The 18968-nt window shown below is 37.8% G+C and overlaps 1 protein-coding gene across 4 annotated transcripts in view; it reads left to right on the top strand.

The window, feature by feature from the left end:
- Positions 1-9990: 9990 nt before the first annotated feature.
- Positions 9991-18968, top strand: part of PLA2G4A (phospholipase A2 group IVA) — a 148737-nt gene continuing 139759 nt past the window's right edge. For 3 of the 4 annotated variants that reach the window (XM_046682797.1, XM_046682796.1, XM_046682798.1), the window contains exon 1: positions 10023-10108. The gene's annotated coding sequence lies outside the window, so the exon portion shown is untranslated. Of the gene's footprint in view, positions 10109-18968 lie in introns of all 4 variants that reach the window. The other variant, XM_046682795.1, reaches the window with a different exon arrangement.

Consider the following 18968-nt stretch of genomic DNA (forward strand, 5'->3'; position numbering starts at 1 on the left):
ACAAGAAAACGTGATTTTCATCTTTATATAGGGAACGCTTAAGACGGTCTGTGAGTTTAGTTTTAGCCTGGAGAAGAGTAACGCTAGCATATCTCCCACTAAAATACCAAAAAGAGTTTTTCCAGAATCTTGAATTTCTCACTTTCTTTATCATTCCTTACCTATTTTAGAGCAGAATGAATACTATTGTGATTAGGTAAAGTCCTGCTTATGCAAAATCATGATATTGGTTAAACTTGTTTTAAGTTGTATATGTAAAAAAAAAAAAATACTGGAAAAAAAAAAGCCATAGGCTTTGAAATCAGAAAGACTTGAGTTTGGATCTCTGCTTTAACACTGAGTAACTTACTTTGGGTAATTTAATCAACATGTACCTTAGTTTCTCATTTATGAAATGTGGATCATACTTGCCGTAGTGCAGTTGAAAATTCAGTGAAATCATATAAATATGTTTTCTAGACCCTCAGTATAGTGGTTGCCATTCCTCTTTCATGTTTATTCTTCTCTTCTGGTACCCAATCTTCCCTTTCAACCTACATCCCTTTGGATGCCAAGATGTTCTCCATCCAGACTGTTTTCCACGAGGAGACATACAAATGTTAACTGTTCCCTCACTTCACACATCAACACTTGCCTCTTCAATTAATTGTGGATTTGAACTGAGATTTAGTTACAAAAATGTTTATCAAAGTCCTGTTTGTAATAGTGAAAAAGTTGGAAAGAATATATGTTAAAAAAAAGTTACCCCTTAATAAATTATAGTGTACCGATATGTTGTAATATTATACAGCCATTAATATATTTTATTGGCATGGAAAAATATTTCCAACATGCTGTGAATAGGGAAAGATAGACACAATACAATACACAAATACACAATACACAATATACAAAACAGTGTATACGGTATAATGATCTTATAAATCAGACGTACCTGCATGAAATAAAAAACCAGAATGATATACAGCAAATACTAACCATTGTTATCTCTAGGTGGTAGGATGTCTGATTTTTATTCTCTTTTTGTCTATATAACTAGGTACAGTGGCTACGACTTCTATAACACAGGATGTAAGAAATGTCACATTTCTCTTATTTTCCTAAGTCAAAGTTAAACTGCTCCTATCCCCCAACTGGCTAGGAAATTTAATTTCAAAAATTATTGAAACTCCTTTCCACTTAAAAATTCTCCAAGTTTGTGCAAGTGTCCTATGGATCTTGTAAAGTTCCAAACATTTACATAGAATCCTCAGGTTTTGGTATATTCCAGTTACCAGTGATAAACCCATGCCCAGGCTACATCATGCTGTGGAGTTTAAGAGCTGTCCTCTTGCCTCTGCACCTAGCTTGAGTCCTGAGAACTCCTGCAGATACAGTCCAATGCTACCATGGGCACTGTGCATGTTGTAATCCTAAATCTCTTCATTCCTCCTCAAATTGTTTTTCAAATTTTTATGTGGCAAAACTGTTTCCCACTAAGAATAGACTGGCTTCCTTGTTCAGGTATTAATTCATGAAGTAAGTGGCAATTTGAAGATTCAATCTTAATAAATATTATTAAATGCATACTTAATATGTATATGTATTACTTATATATGACTATGTAATAATATGCATTATCTACTATGTATAAGGCACTAAAGTCCCTACCTTTACATGAAGTCTCCGAATCATAAGTCTTATACAAATGATCTTCTACCATGTGGCCAGGTAGCCATTCCTGAAAAGTCTTGCTGCTCCTGATCTGAGGGATGGGGGTTGCCAATACTCTGGAAATGGAAAGATCTCCTGGATCCTCTCCAGCTTGTCTCCATGTTTATTCCCTTTCATAATTCCCTGTAAGAACTGGAGCTTTGCAAACAATATTGGGCGGGGTGATGGTGGGAAGCGGGGTCAAGGGCAGTAATCTTCTCCATGCTTTGGACTGGCTGCTTTAGTAATCATAAAACTTAGAAGATTCTTTGTCAATGGAACACAAAGTCATGATTTGGAATGGAGAAGGAAAAAATACTCATAGCCATGAGAACTAAACACAAAAGGATGGCCGTGAATTTTCAACATGTTTAACAATGAGCTTGTTACCTTTCTAACACAAGTTTTTTTAAAAAACGATAAAAGTTATCAGGAAATAAAGCATGCGTATATAACTACTCTAAACTTTCTTTCCCATTTCCTGTTTACTTGGAGGCTTTTTCTTTCACTTCTAAGGCTCAATTAATTTATCTGTGAATAGGCAATGAGAAATGGCTATAGAAAAAGATATGTATTTTGAGGTCAAAGATTTGGTGTGAACTCTGACTGTGATGTGCGGTCATGGGTAAATCATCTACTCTGCATTCAGTGGAATGATAACAATATAGGATGGGGCAATGCTGTCAGGACCTCCTGTTCGTCCTAGAGGTCACATGCAGCTCCAGCGGATGACTCCCATACAATGGGAAGACTTTCTTCCCTAAGCATACATGTCTGCCTCCCTGGGGACTTAAAAGCAGAGGAAACATTTTGTAATTTCAAATCTCTTGTTTTTTCCCCAAAATTGTTTTTCACGACTTTGAGATAGCAAAACTGATTCCAATTGACTTCTTCCAAGAATAAACTGACTGACTTGTTTAGACGTAAATTCATGAGGTAAGCAGCAAGAAGATTAAATCTTAAATCTCAATAAAATAAATACTTACTATGTATAAGACATGAAGTCCCTGACTCTAAGTTGAGTCTCTGAATCAGCAATCTTCTACAAATTATCTTCTCCTACCATGTGGTCTGGTTTTATTCCTGTAGTTGACTTCTGTCAAATTGTCTCAACCCTCTATTTCCATCTTTTCCATCCTGATAAACCTCCTCCCTGATGGAGCGTGTACTATACCTTCTTGTCACAACAATCACTTTGGTTTTCTCCCTCCCCACATCACTGTCTTCATTCTTCAGTCTATCCTGCTATCTTTCTTTCTTTCATTTCTTTTTTGTTGGGGGGTGAGGAAGATTGTCCCTGAGCTAACATCTGTGCCAATCTTCCTCTGCTTTGTATGTGGGATGCCACCACAGCACGGCTTGATGAGCGGTGTGCAGGTCACCGCTGGGGATCTGAACACACGAACCATGGGCCACTGAAGCAGAGCACGCGAACTTAACCACTATACCATGGGCCAGCCCTAGGCTATCTTTATGAATACCAGTTTAATAAGGTCATTCCCCCACTAAGATCCAAGAAACTGATGCTCATTTCCGACAAACAAGCAACTACAAAAATAAAAACAAACAGTGAAGCCAACGATTATCACCTTTGAAAGCTGGAAAATTTCTTATTCATCACCGGAAAGTGTCGAAATTCTTCCATTTGTTATTCAAGAATTTTTAAAGCCCGACCTCCAGTGTACATTTCCAAAGTTACCTCCTACTGCTCTCCCCACAAACTTTTTCTCCTAGGATTGCCTTTGCACTCCCTCCCCAGCCATTAATTCCTGCCTTTGCTTTTGCTGCTTAAATTTATGGTAACTACCCACCAAATTCCAGTCCCAGTTTTATGGCCCCATTTGGATTTCAGATTTAATTTAGTGCTTCCTTGTCTCTTTCCTCCCTCTAGCTCTTCCTGCTCAAGACACTTAAAATGACCTTCAGTCATGTGCATTTTTCGTATTTCCGGTGTCAACACAGTTTCTGTACTTGTACTTGCTGGTTCTTCTGTCTGGAACATTGCCCCCACACTCAGTTTCATGGCTGATTGACTTATTTTGCTCTTTTAAGCCTCAATTAACATGTTGCCTGCTCAGAGTTGCCTTTCCTGAACATGTTGGTTTTTTAAAAAAAAAGTCACTATCTTGTTTATCTTATTCCTAGCCTTCTCTGTCTACTAGCATGCAAGCTCCATGAAAATATGGATCTTGTCTATCCAGGTTGCTCTCTATCCAGTGTCTAACAATATGGTGGGCACATGGTAAGTAGGCAAGACTTCTGGGAAATAGGTGCATGGAGGCCTTGGTAAAGTTGGGTTGTGTTTTCAAGAGTTCTCAGGAACCAATCTTGGCACAGAAGCAACAGAAAAGCTTCTTCCAGGAAGTGAAGTGACTTGGGCAATGAGCATATCAGTAGTAACCTGTGCTTGCTGTGTTTAATTTTTGCCTCCCCAAGTGTGTCACAAATTTTTTAAAGGATCTCCTAGCATAGACATTTAAAAATCATTGTGAATAAGTCATCAAATGAATGAATCCTATTTATTGGGTGAATAGATGCTATTTATTAAATATATATTATATACAAAGAGAATCCTGTGTAAGGGTTGGTGGAACGTTCCAAAATAAATGACCATATACAGCTTAAACCATGCATTTATTACAAATATCATAATGGCTGTCAGGGAAAATAGAAATATCAAGAGAGCCAAATGAAAGAGAGATTATTTTTCTAGAACCATTATTTATAACAAAATAGTCATACTCTCTTCTTTCTTCCTATTTTAGTGATAAATTAAAATATTATCTGATATTGTGGTGTTTAATCTTTAACCGTAGCAACTTAAAAGCAAGAATGGACATACAACTCTTTAGGATATTAGTCCGATATTTTATTTTTAATTCATTTCTTGAGCCAGTCTGCTACTTCCAGTAAAGTAAAACTATCTTAGTAGGGTATTAACTAAGAAGTATTTAAATTCATTGTGTCAACAATGTTTTCCTTAATGGTCGCATCTATGTGAGTAAAACAGTTGGATCATTTTGCTAATTTGGAACGAATTTGATAAGGGCGAATGGGTTTTTTTGTTTTTTTCAAAGCAACTCTTGGGAATTCTCTCAACTGTTACTTCACCTTAAAAAATAAATTCGGGACAAATTGGAATTTAAGGCTAGATCATAAATGTAATAAAATTAAATTCTGGTATGTGACTATCTTTGTTATTTAGGTGAAGATTAAGAGTTCCTTGTTTTTCTTTGTTGTGTTTCCAACCAGAGAAAGATGACATATATATAGGGAATGAAGGAAGACAGATTTTCCAAAGAGAAATTGTTGAGCCTGACAATGTATTTGAAAAATACAAGTGCTTTTGAAGATGCTTAGTCACTGGTTTTATAAACCTAAATACAGGAATGCTGGGATAATCTTAGTCCTCTCATGAAAACGCTCGACTGACATCTATCAGAGCTCAGTTACTTGAGGAACTCTGAACGCTCACTTAGCAGTAACTCTCCCTACGCAGGACTACCCTCAAAGCAAAGGACGTGGACTCAGCCCCTCTCATGGTGGTCAGTACATTTAAATTCCAAGAGCATAAGAATTTTTAAAACTCTGGAAAGTGCCTGCGAGTCAGTTTCTGAGCTGTGTATCTGGGCTCATGCCCATTTTGAAAGAATTGCTGAAACTAGACATGCACTTGCTTTAGCAAATTTAGAGGGATCTTGGAGAACAGAAAAAAACGTGCAAAATTATTGCCACAAGTAGGTAAAGGAATTAGGACAACTTGGCTTTGTCAAACGTTCCTGAATATGGTTTGTTGTCATCAAAACTTTCTACTGTGTATTGTCATATTAATTGTTGACAGTATGATTCTTTCCATTCGTACAATATAAATTTGTAATTTGTTGAAAATCTGAAGGGATCCTGATTTAATTTTCACATCTATTTTGTCTTCAAAAGAAAAATAATTTTAAAGTATATTTAAGTATTTTAAGGTATAGTTGTAGTCAATAGGCAGTGGAGAAAATGGCATGGTATGAGTGTGGCCGTGGAATGTTCTGACTTGTAGGAAAGTTTATGTGGGAATGAAGCCAAGGATGATTTTAACAGGGAAGGAGAAGCGGCAGTGAAGCCTGTATGATAGTATTTGTCAGTAATAGTAATCAAAAGGCATAAATTAATATTTTGACAGTAAAATAAAAAGGGAAATGTAGATATAAAAATTTTGAATATAGAAACCAGAAGATGAAGAAAGGCACTGGGATGGGGAGGCGGGGCAACACAGTGACCATGGCTGGGGAGGAAGAGAATAGTGGAAGGTTCCCAGCCTGGTGCTTACGGGGTTCCATCTTTTCCCAGTGGCTTCACTACTACCAGTGCACACAGTCAGGGACTTGGCTGACTTGGAGCAAAGCTGAAAAGATAGTCAAACAAAACTTGCTATAAGAGATGGTACGGTACACGGGAAAACTGTGAACTTTAGAGTCAGACAGACTTGGGTTGAAATCTTGGCTTCACCACTAAATTTATGTGCTTAAATAATATTAGGCTTCTAAATAAAGATAATAATACCTAATTTCATGAATATAGTGGTTAATGATACTGCAAATGTAGTGGTAATACATTAAAGGCTCTATTTAAGGAGTAACAGTGATATTACCAGTGCTTTATTTATTATAATCTTTTTAGTATATTTAAAAAAAGATGTTGAGGAGGAAAAAGTTTAATAAAGTAGTAATAATCTGTTTAATATGTTCAATTAAAAAAAGAATAAGAGGAAATTCTTGCTCCCATTTTTTTTTGTTTTGGTGAGGAAGATTGACCCTGAGCTAACATCTCTGCCAATCTTCCTCTTTTTTTTTTGTATGTGGGATGCTGCCACAGCCTGGCTTGATGAGTAGTGTTCAGGTCCATGCCCGGGATCTGAACCTGCAAACCATGGGCCGCTGAAGTGCAGCATGTGAACTTAACCACCACGCCACTGGGCCAGCCCCTAATGGTCCCATTTTTCAGGTCAAAGTATTGATGCAAATACATGGGTATAGCAAATGTACATTAAAATTACAGGTGATAACTACTAACTAAAATATAGTTCTTATTGTTCATAAATACTCTCTCCCTAGATCTGTGCTTTCATCATGACATCTAATTTTTAAATTAATTGTAGATTTATTTTAATGAGTGTCCATTTCCCTTTTACCTCTAATTAGCTGATTATTACCAGGTATTTTATTAGTGTGTACGTAAAGACATAAAAAAACCAAACTTTCTGGGGCCAGCGCAGTGGCATAGTGGTTAAGTTCATGTGCTCTGCTTCAGTGGCCTGGGGTTTGCAGGTTTGGATCCTGGGCGCAGACCTACACACTGCTCATCAAACCATGCTGTGGTGACATCCCACATATAAAACAGAGGAAGATTGGTACAGGTATTAGCCCAGGGCCAATCTTCCTCACATACAAAAAAATAATTAAAAAAATAATAAACTTTCTCTTCTTTAGTAATGTTGGAAATGGCAGTGGCAAGTAGAGAGATATTCGGGTGTCAGGTTTAAGATATTTTTGAACTCCATATCATGGATAACAAATAAAAAACAGCCTGTGAGCTCCTAATGTGTTATGGACTTTGGGTGGGAAGAGGTTTTACTAAAATGGAGAAGGCTGTCTCCTGCCATCATGGAGCATCAGATATTTTTTCATGTGTAGTCAAGTAGAATACAAACTGATCAGTGCTCTAATGAGCGTTCTCACTGAAATGGAAAGATCAATTACGCAGGAAAGGGAAGTGAGTAGAAAAACTTTCCAGATAAAGTAGGAATTGAGCTAAGCCTTGCAGGGTGAGCAGCACCACATCAGTGGAATTTAAGGGGAAGTTGTGCAAGAGGAATAGTCTCTGTTAGTCTGAATGAAAGATGAGGGTCAATTAGCTGGAGGCCAAAAAAATTCACGGTGAGAACTACTTCCATTTTCTTTGATTCAGGTGTCTCACTAACTTATTTTGTTAATAGATAAAGAAAAGAATGACTCATATTAATTATATTCACAGATCAATAGTAAGAATACCAATGTATAATTTTATTATAAAAATTTCATTATGCACCAGAGTACTCAAGCCTAGAAGCGGACAAGAGGGATATATTATTATAAGCAAATTGGTGAATTGGTGGCCACTGAAAATCTCCTGTTTCTATCTGCAATCTGAATTAGATTTCCTTGTTCAACTCTTTCTTAGCATCTCATGCTGGCTAATTATTTTCATTGGAGGTACGAATTTAACTACCAAATCATATCTCATTCCTCACGTCCAAGTTCATGGGAGACAAATCATTTTCATACAGCTAGAGTACAGGATGGGTGAGGTGGAAGTAAAAAAGAGAATAGAAAGCAATTGCATATAAAGAAAGAAAAACAGATTGTGAAAACATCAAGTTTTTCTTTTCTGCTTTTTGAGCCATGGGTTTTGACACGGAGGTACTTCCTTATTTGCTAATCTGGGCGGTTTTGAGGCTCTTCCTTTTGCTTACTTATCCAGTGCTAAAATTAGCTTATTATTCTTGGTCTAAATTTTTTAAGATATTGATAATTAATGGCAAATGATGTGAAACTCATTGACTGGCAATAATGCAAAAGGTGGGATTGGAATGAAAGAGGCTGCTACAATACTGCTCAGTTCAGATGGGTCTCACACATATTCCTTCCCCTAAGTGATTTCATTGATGGACAGGCCAAGAAAAAGAGGGGTCTTCGACCTGACTGATCCTACAGACTGAGGCAGGCTGTGAAGGCAGAGTCTCTCTTCCCTAAAGGGGAGGCAGTGGTTCTTGGAACTAGTAGGTTAATGTTGGAAATATTTTTGGAGGAAATAGGACAAAGTCAAGACAGTAAATCTGAACTGGTACCATCCATCTAGGGGTCTACGTGAGCAATGAGATCACAGGTGAGGAGCCCAACTGAACAGAATGTGGGCTTGGACGCCACAGAACCACAGAATGGGGCAATGGGAAGTGGTCTACATCAAATCCAGAGAGGGAGACACACCGGCAGCAGCCTTTATTCACTGTAAGAATGGCGATGTCAGCCTGATTTAGTCAGGCTGGAAAAAGGCAAACATACCCCCATATATTTTAACCCTAGCAGTAACATACACTGAAGTTTTCTTTAAAAGCGTTTAATTACAATTTTTTCTTACCTTTAATATATGACACACTGTCAGATAACCTCTCCAAATATTGTGAGCTACCCCTTTTTATTATCAAATTGACTAGAGCTGTGTGAAGCGGCTTTTCGAAGGGAGTCTTTCTTCATCAGGGTCTTAGGATGAACATGCCCTAACAACACATTCTTTCTTTCACCACTTGCACCTGGGGAAAAAGGCAAACAAGAACAGTGTGCTCTCTGCTCCTCTGTTTAGCACACTCCACCTGCAAGACCCCCGTGAGACACTACAGACCTTTCTTAGGAGGGAGAGCTTTACAATATATCAGAGTGAATTTGGGGAGAAAAGCAAAACAAAAAGGAGTTGAATCTTGGGCTACAGAAAGCAAATAATCCAGAAGATGTAATGACGGGGTCTGCTGAAATGATGTTCTTTGAAAATTTTATAAGAGCTAGGAGAGTACACTCAATATTTGATTCAAGGCAAAAATAGAGGATCTTGGGTTTGAAAACAAGGTATACTAAATGAATACGTCAGTCTTTAAAGAAAATAATCTATTCCTATTGAATTTGGATAAATTTAAACAGTATAACTTCTTTACTACAGTGATACCAGGTACTTGAATTTACATAGCAAATTTATAATTCAACCTGATTTGATTTTTCCCCGAAATCTCAACATGTGTATTGCATTCTTTGGTATGCCTTTACTCTTAAATTTACCAACAAATGGGTATCAACTCAGATGCTTTGACTTGGGGAGGGGTGATATTGAACAGATTTGATTTTTAAAGTGCTCTTATATTGTTCATCTTCAAAATGTGCACATTTTATATTTTGGGTTTGCTATAAATTTTGCCTTTTTAAGCAATGCTCTAGGTTATTCATCTTTTCAATTTAGTTCTTACTTGTTTGGAAAAAAAGAGGAAGCAATAACTTCTTAAGGACAAAAAGTAATTCCAGACACACAGTCACACACTAGCATCCGTGGAACTTAGGATTCTTAACTCACTTATTACTTAAGCACGTTTTCTGATTTCAAACTTCTGGGTCTGACAAGTAAACGTTTACGTTTAAGGTATCAGCTTCTCCGAAACAGTGCTTTCTGGTTCTTCCTCTTTAATTCCACCTTAAAACATCTGCAAAGACTAAAGGAAACCAGCCACGTTTTAGCCCCTCCTACCAAGGATAAGACAGTAACTTCTCTGTGGTCCCGGGCTGAAAAAGGATCCCGACTGAAAGCTAGAGGCATAAAGAAGCCTGAAGAATCTCATGTAACTCTGGGAACTGTAAGCAATATATTTACTCTTCCCCCGCTCCACCCTCTCTCCCACCCTCCTTAGCTTTTAGTTTGTATCTTACTTGGAAGGAAGAAAGGACGGAGGGAAAACTAGTATTTCACGGCTTTGAAAAGTCTGCATGTTCTCTGTCTTTTGAAATGAGACACAGATCAGGGAACTTAATTTCTTCCTAACAAATACCAGTATGCTTTCCAATGTCTCAGTGCACTGTGGAGTCAACGATAAGGTGTTTCCTCCACTTGCAGCCCTCCGAAAGACAGCGAACATCCCCAAAGCCTGCGAGGTGGCGCGTACCAGTGCTCCGCGTGACGCCGCCCAGTGGTTACCATCCCCATCCTTCAGCCGCGTGCTGTGTGACAGCCCTAGCGATCTTTAGCGGCGGCATTTGTTGGCTCATTTAAGTTTTAATTTTCAAAAAAAGACATCTCGGTTACTTGTACAAAGCATTCCTGCTTGTTTAATGTGTTGCAGTGTTATGTGAAAAGAAAAGACACTTAAAAAATTGTCAACCGAGCGGTATTCTGATTTGCCCTTCCACTAAGTTGTTTGACATGCCAGGAGAACAGAGCTGAAAGCGAGATACTGGAAAAGATTTGATCAAATAAGAAAGATTAATTTTGAGTGTGAATACTATTCTAATCATTTTGTTTTAGAACCAGTTTAAAGGGCATTTAGATTTGAAACAGGAGCGCCTTAGCATATCTGTCTCGTACAACTTGTAATTATTTTAGTCTCAAAAATAATGATTTTTCACCTCAAAAATTAGGACAAGAAGTGCTCCTCATACTGGTTGATGATGTAAGCATTGATTCTGCCCAAGTGGATGGGAGAGTGCTAGGGTGTACCGTTTGAATGGGGTCAATTCTAAGTTATGGTATTTGCATATATATCCCTTTGGGTTCAAGGAGAATTTGTGTTTTGTTTTGTTGCTGTTTGTTCTAGCCCAAGAGATACAGGGGATGGGAGTGAAACAAACCCTATTAAGAGTTTTAAAATTATATTCCAGAGGTGCCTAGGCTTTAATCAAGTTTGATGTTGGGGTGAGAAGCAGGTTATTTTCTTCTTTCCTTATGTGGAGGAAGAGTTAAATTTTAAATTAAGCAATAATTGTGAAATGCATAGAGAAGCGTTTACTCGGCACTTGCTCAAAGTAGCTTTACAAACTTCCTGTAGGGGAAGCACATTTAATGAGACAAGAAACTGCTTCTTTTTAACACTGTAAGTCACTTTTGAAATATTTTGCATTTTTATTTAATTAGGAAAAGGAAAATTATTAAATAGATTTCTTAATATCAGATACAGTTCATTCTATAGAAATAATTTGGCCTGTGTTTTTAACCTGTCGGTATCATTTCTAGTGTCACTGCTTAGAAAGCAAAGTCATAAAACCAAGTCATTTACATATTAAAAGATATGTTCCAGGAATAAGAAAGAGGAAGACAGAATTAGCTGTGGTTCCTCTTTCCCTGCTATGCCTTTTGTTTATCATCAGTTTTTTTTTTCTCCTTTTGCTTGCAGATTTTATCACTTTAGTTACTCTCAACCTTTTTTTTCATCACAGACCCTTTTGCAAATCTTATAAAAGCTGTGGACCTCTCCCCAGAATAACAAGCTCCTCCAACATGCACAAATTTGGAAATATCTTCAGGAAGTTCACAACCGCCCCCCCCCCCCCCCCCCCCCCAGAACCATTCTTGTCACAGGAAAATGTAGTGTGTCTTAGAACTTGGGAGTTTTCTGATAATATTAAATAATTAATTAACAAATCATTTTACTTGTAAGTAAAGAACTGCCTAAGAGTGGATATTGCAGGGCCCATATGGTCACTTATTCACTGGTGTTCTGGAACTCCAAGCAATTTGGTGTAATTGAAAAAATTACTTGCCTGGAAACCAAGTGACCTAGATTCTGGACTCAACCTCAGTAATAATTGGCTGTACAATACTAAGCTTGCCACTTCTCTGCAACATCTGCTATTTTTTATTGTTGAATGCAATAAGTAAAACATAATAGGAAAAATACAATGCAAGTGATTTTGGATTGGGTTGTGGGATGTCTATATTTGCTGCTTTTCTTCCAAAACTTCCAACCATATTTCCAGCATAATTGTTTTATAATATTCTTGCTTATTATGAAGATAATTCATGCTCACACTTTAAATTTTGTTAAATATAGAAAATTGCAAAGAAGAAATGGAAAAAAAATTGCCTATAATCTCCCCCAAGGAGTAACTACTTTAAAAATGTTATTCATTCATTTATTCAATCAACACATATTTATTGAATACTCGGCATGCATGAGCACACAGACAAAAAGACAAGGAATTCATGTATATACATCTGTTTATACTTCTAGACACTTTTCGATACATACACTCTCATGTAGATTTTGCAAAATTGTGATCATACTTGTTAAAAAATAAACTGAGGGGCCAGCCTAGAGGTGTAGCAGTTAAGTTTGCGTGCTCCGCTTGGCAACCAGGGGTTTGCTAGTTCGGATCCTGGGCGCGGACCTCTGCGCTGCTTGTCAAGCCATTCTGTGGCAGGTGTCCCACATAAGAGGAGGAGGAGGATGGACACAGATGTTAGCTCAGGGCTAATCCTCCTCAAAAAAAAAGATAAAAAACTGACTTAACCAACAGAAGCTCAGGGAAAAGCTTCTAGAGAAAAGGCAGAAGGAAAGTAAGGAAATTATTGATTGACTATCGCTTAAAGCCTAGTTTACTGTTTGTGCTTGTTGTGATTGATTTCAATTTTGTAACCTTGAGGCATTTACAGGCTTAGAGTTTGGTTTGCTTCTGTAGGCCGCCATGGCATGAGAGCTGCCTCAGTCAAATGGCCTTATTTAATTCGTTTAACACGCTGTTCATCGTGTTTTATAACACTCTTTGCCCTTGATCATGAAATTTTCTGTTAAAACATGGTTTTTTAAAATTGAGTTAATGATAGGTTGCAATCTTGTGTAATTTCAGTTGTACATTAATGTTTGTCATTCGTGTTGTAGGTGCGCCACTTCACCCTTTGTGCCCACCCCCGACCCCACCTTTCTCCTGGTAGCCACTAATCTGTTCTCTTTGTCCACATTTTTAAATTCCTCATATGAGTGGAGTCATACAGAGATTGTCCTTCTCTAACTGGCTTATTTCACTTAACATAATTCCCTCAAGGTCCATCCATGTTATTGCAAATGGAATGATTTTGTTCTGTTTTACAGCTGAGTAGTATTCCATTGTATATATGTACCACATCTTCTTTATCCATTCATCTGTTGATGGGCACTTAGGTTGCTTCCATGTCTTGGCTATTGTAAATAATGCTGCAATGAACATTGGGGTGCATAGGACTTTCGGAATTGCTGACTTCAAGCTCTTTGGATAGATACCCAGTAGTGGAATGGCTGGATCATATGGTAGTTCTATTTTTAATTTTTTGAGGAATCTCCATACTGTTTTCCATAGTGGCTGCACCAGTTTGCATTCCCACCAGCAGTGTATGAGGGTTCCATTGTCTCCACAACCTCTCCAACATTTGTTACTATTAGATTTAGATATTTTTGTCATTCTAATGGGTGTAAGGTGATATCTTAGTGTAGTTTCGATTTGCATTTCCCTGATGATCAGCGATGATGAGCATCTTTTCATGTGCCTATTGGCCATCCGTATATCTTTGGAGAAATGTCTGTTCATGTCTCCAGCCCATTTTTTGATCGGGTTGTTTGATTTTTTGTTGTTGAGTTGTGAGAGTTCTTTATATATTATGGATATTAAGCCTTTGTCAGATATATGACTTGCAAATATTTTTTCCCAGTTAGTGGGGGTTTTTTTTTGTTTCAATCTGTTTTCATTTGCCTTGAAGAAGCTCTTTAGTCTGATGAAGTCCCATTTGTTTATTCTTTGTATTGTTTCCCTTCTCTGAGAAGACATGGTGTCCGAAAATGTCCTTTTAATACTGATGTCAAAGAGTGTACTGCCTACGTTTTCTTCTAGAAGCCTTATGGTTTCAGGTCTCACCTTTAGGTCTTTGATCCATTTTGAGTTTATTTTGTTGAATGGTAAAAAAGAATGGTCAATTTTCATTCTTTTACATAGGGCTTTCCAGTTTTCCCAGCATCATTTGTTGAAAAGACTTTCTTTTCTCCATTGTATGCTCTCAGCTCCTTTGTCAAAGATAAGCTGTCCATAGATATGTGGTTTTATTTCTGGGCTTTCAATTCTGTTCCATTGATCTGTGCACCTGTTTTTGTGCGAGTACCATGCTGTTTTGATTACTGTAGCTTTGTAGTATGTTTTGAAGTCAGGGATTGTGATGCCTCCCGTTTTGTTCTTTTTTCTCAGGATTGCTTTAGCAATTCGGGGTCTTTTGTTGCCCCGTATAAATTTTAGGATTCTTTGTTCTAATTCTGTAAAGAATGTCATTGGGATTCTGATTGGGATAGCATTGAATCTGTAGATTTCTTTAGGTAGAACAGACATTTTAACTATGTTTATTCTTACAATCCACGTACATGGAATGTCTTTCCATCTCCTTATGTCGTCATCCAATTCTCTCAGAAAAGCCTGTAATTTTCATTATATAGGTCCTTCACTTCCTTAGTTAAATTTTCCCTGAGGTATTTAATTCTTTTTGTTGCAATTGTGAATGGTATTGTGTTCTTGAGTTCTTTTTCTGTTAGTTCGTTATTAGAATATAGAAATGCTACTGATTTATGCAAATTGATTTTATACCCTGCAACTTTGCTGTAGTTGTTGATTACTTCTAAGAGTTTTCCAATGGATTTTTTGGAGTTTTCTGTATATAAGATCATGTCATCTGCAAACAGCGAGAGTTTCACTTCTTCCCTCCCTATTTGGATTCCTTTTATTCCTTTTTCTTGCCTGATTGCTCTGGCCAGGACCTCCAGTACTATGTTAAATAAGAGTGGTGATAGAGGGCATCCTTGTCTCGTTCCTGTTTTCATGGGGATGGTGCTCAGTTTTTGCCCATTGAGTATGATGTTGGCTGTGGGTTTGTCATATATGGCCTTTATTATGTTGAGGTAGTTTCCTTCTATGCCCATTTTGTTCAGAGTTTTTATCATAAATAGCTGTTGGATCTTGTCAAATGCTTTCTCTGCATCTATTGAGATGATCATGTGGTTTTTATTCCTCCGTTTGTTGGTGTGGTGTATCACATTGATTGATTTGCGGATGTTGAACCATCCCTGTGTCCCTGGTATGAATCCCACTTGATCATGATGTATGATCCTTTTGATGAATTGGTGAATTCTGGTTGCCAAAATTTTGTTTAGAATTTTTGCATCTATGTTCATCAGTGATATTGGCCTGTAGTTCTCTTTTTTCGTGGTGTTCTTGTCAGGCTTTGGTATCAGCATGATGTTGGCCTCATAGAATGTGTTAGGAAGTGTTCCATCCTCCCTAATTTTTTCGAATAGCTGGAAAAGTATAGGTATTAAATCCTCTCTGAAAGTTTGGTAGAATTCCCCAGGGAAGCCATCTGGTCCTGGGGTTTTATTCTTTGGGATGTTTTTGATTGCTGCTTCAATCTCTTTCCTTGTGATTGGTCTGTTAAAATTGTCTGCTTCTTCTTGAGCGAGCTTAGGGAGATTGTAGGAGTCCAAAAATTTATCCATTTCCTCTAGGTTATCCATTCTGTTAGCATAGAGTTTTTCGTAGTATTCTCTTATAATCTGTTGTATTTCTGCAGAGTATGTTGTTATTTCTCCTCTTTCATTTCTGATTTTGTTTATTTGAGCTTCCTCCCTTTTTTTCTTTGTAAGTCTGGCTAGCGGTTTGTCAATTTTATTTATCTTCTCAAAGAACCATCTCTTTATTTCATTGATCCTTTCTACTGCCTTTTTTGTTTCAATAGTATTTATTTCTGCTCTGAGTTTTATTATTTCTCTCCTGCTGACTTTGGGCTTTATTTGTTCTTCTTTCTCTAGTTCAGTTAGGTGTAGTTTAAGATTGCTTATTTGGGATTTTTCTTGTTTGTTAAGATGTGCCTGTATTGCAATGCATTTTCCTCTTAATACAGCTTTTGCTGTATACCATATGAGTTGGTATGGCATGTTATCATTTTCATTTGTTTCCAGGTATTTTTTGATTTCTTCAATGATCCATTGCTTGTTCAGTAGTGTATTGTTTAGTCTCCACATCTTTGTGCCTTTCTCAGCTTTTTTCTTGTAATTAATTTCTAGCCTTATAGCATTATGATAAGAGAAGATGCTTGTTATTATTTCAATTTTTTTAAATTTGTGGAGGCTTGCCTTGTTTCCCAACATATGGTCTATCCTTGAGAATGTTCCATGTGCACTTGAGAAGAATGTGTATTCTGCTTTTTTAGGATGAAGTGATCTATATATGTCTATTAAGTCCAATTGTTTTAGTTTTTCATTTAGTTCCACTATTTCCTTGTTGATTTTCTGTCTGGATGATCTGTCCATTGATGTGAGTGGGGTGTTGAGGTCCCCTACTATTATTGTGTTGTTTTTAACATCTTCCTTTAGGTCTGTTAATAGTTGCTTTATGAACCTTGGTGCTCCCATGTTGGTGCATAGATACTTATAAGCGTTATTTCTTCTTGATGAAGTGTCCTTTTGATCATTATATATTGTCCCTCTGTGTCTGTCTTTACCTGTCTTATTTTGAAATCTACTTTGTCTGATATAAGAATTGCAACACCTGCTTTTTTTCCCCTTGCTATTAGCTTGAAGTATTGTCCTCCACCCCTTCACTCTGAGCCTGTATTTGTCCTTGGGGCTGAGATGTGTTTTCTGGCGGCAACAAATTGTTGGATCTTGTTCTTTAATCCATTTTGCCACTCTGTGTCTTTTTATTGGAGAGTTCAATCCATTTACATTGCGAGTGATTATTGATGCATGTTGACTTAAAGCTGTCAATCTCTTGCCATTATCTGGCTTTCCTGCTTTTCTCTTCCTGTGTGCTTTATCCTACCCATTTGATACTGCAATTTCTTATGCTGGGTTTCTTAGATTTTTCCTTATTTATGTTTTGTGGCTCTGTTCTGTTTTTTAGTTTAGTGGCTACCCTGAAGTTTGTATTTAGAATCTCGTGTATAATATAGTCTGTTCTCTGGTGGTCTCTTACTTACTTGGCCTAGACTGATTTAGTCCCTTTGCTCTTCCCCTCCTAAATTACTATTTTCATTTCTTATTCCAACTTGTGTTATGAGTTTGTAGTTAGAGTGATAAGATCATCTTTGCTTTGGTAGTTTCCTTACCTTTATCCTAATGCTATAGTTGGATATTTGCTATCCTATTCTGGTTCTATTTATCTGTCTCCCTACTCTGTGGTTTGTGACCCCTTTCTCCCTTTTTTCTTTTTTCAGGTATGAGAGCCTTCTTGAGGATTTCTTATAGTGGAGGACTTTTGGTTACAAATTCCCTTAACTTTTGTTTGTCAGGAAAAGATTTAATTTCTCCCTCATATCTGAAGGATATTCTTGCTGGATAGAGTATTCTTGGCTGAAGATTTTTATCTTTTAAAGTTTTGAATATGTCACTCCATTCTCCCCTAGCTTGTAAGGTTTCTGTAGAGAAATCCGCTGAAAGTCTGATAGGAGCTCCTTTGTAGGTTATTTTCTTCTGTCTTGCTGCCCTGAGTATTCTTTCTTTGTCTTTCATTTTTGCCATTTGTACTACTATATGCCTTGCAGTAGGTCTTGTTACGTTGACAAATCTAGGAGATCTGAAAGCTTCCTCTACACACATTTCTCCCTCAATCCCTAGATTTGGGAAGTTCTCTTCTATAATTTCATTAAGCACACTTTCTGTTCCATTTTCCTTTTCCACGTTCTCAGGAATTCCTATGATCCTTAAATTCTTTCTCCTCATTGAATCTGCTATCTCTCTAATAGTTTCCTCATTTCTTTTAATCCTTAGTTCTCTTTCTTCCTCTGTCTGGAGCCATTCAGCCTGTCTATCTTCAATTATGCTAATTTGCTCTTCTATGGAGTCTACCCAGGCATTCAGGGAATCCGTATTCTGTTTTATCTGGTCCATTGTGTTTTTCATCTCTAGTAATTCTGTTTGATTCTTCCTTATAATTTCAATCTCTTTTGTGAAGTAACTCCAGAACTCATTGGCTTGTTTCTCTATCTTTCTCTCTACCTCATTGAGTTTTTTTATTACAGCTGCTCTGAACTCATTTTCACTTAGTTTACCTATTTCCAAGTCCTCAGGACTTAATTCTGTGTTTTTATTGTTTTCCTTCTGGTCTGGGGCTTTTATAAATTGCTGGATGGTAGAGGAGCGGTTTTTTCACATGGTGGTAGAATTTGGTTGAAGTTACAGCCTGTCGCCACTAGATGGGGGGTTGAGAGCCACGCATTCTGAGCTTTCCGCCTTCGGGCAAGATGGCGGCACCCAGTGCGCTTTTCCAGGAGGGAGGGGCGGTTTTTCTGCGAGCCAATCTGGATTCAGATCAGTTCTGTTCTCGGTGTCTCCCGGGGCCCTGGGTTTATGGGGTCCTCACGCAGGGAAGCTTTCCCCTGTCAGTGGGTTTCCACTGTACCGGCGGCGGGAGTCCTAGATGATCTCCTAGTCGCGTGGCCCCTCCCCCGCTCCTTCCACACTGCACAGCGATCCCAGACTCTAGGTGAGGGAGCGAAGTTCTCTCCTACCCTGTTCCAGCTCCTCTGAGGCCGGCAACAGGGTCTCCATCCTCTGTCTTTTGATACTGTAGGTCTGTGAGTCCTGGCATTAGGTTTATTAGCTGAAATTCAGGGGTTTTTTTCCAGTCCTTTGTTGTAGTTTGGAGGGGAGAGAGTCCCGGGTCAGCTCACCCTGCCATTTTGCTCCGCCCCTTTCCCAAAACATGGTTTTTTTAAAA

Source organism: Equus quagga, chromosome 13 (assembly GCF_021613505.1).
Source record: "Equus quagga isolate Etosha38 chromosome 13, UCLA_HA_Equagga_1.0, whole genome shotgun sequence".
Taxonomy (NCBI): domain Eukaryota; kingdom Metazoa; phylum Chordata; class Mammalia; order Perissodactyla; family Equidae; genus Equus; species Equus quagga.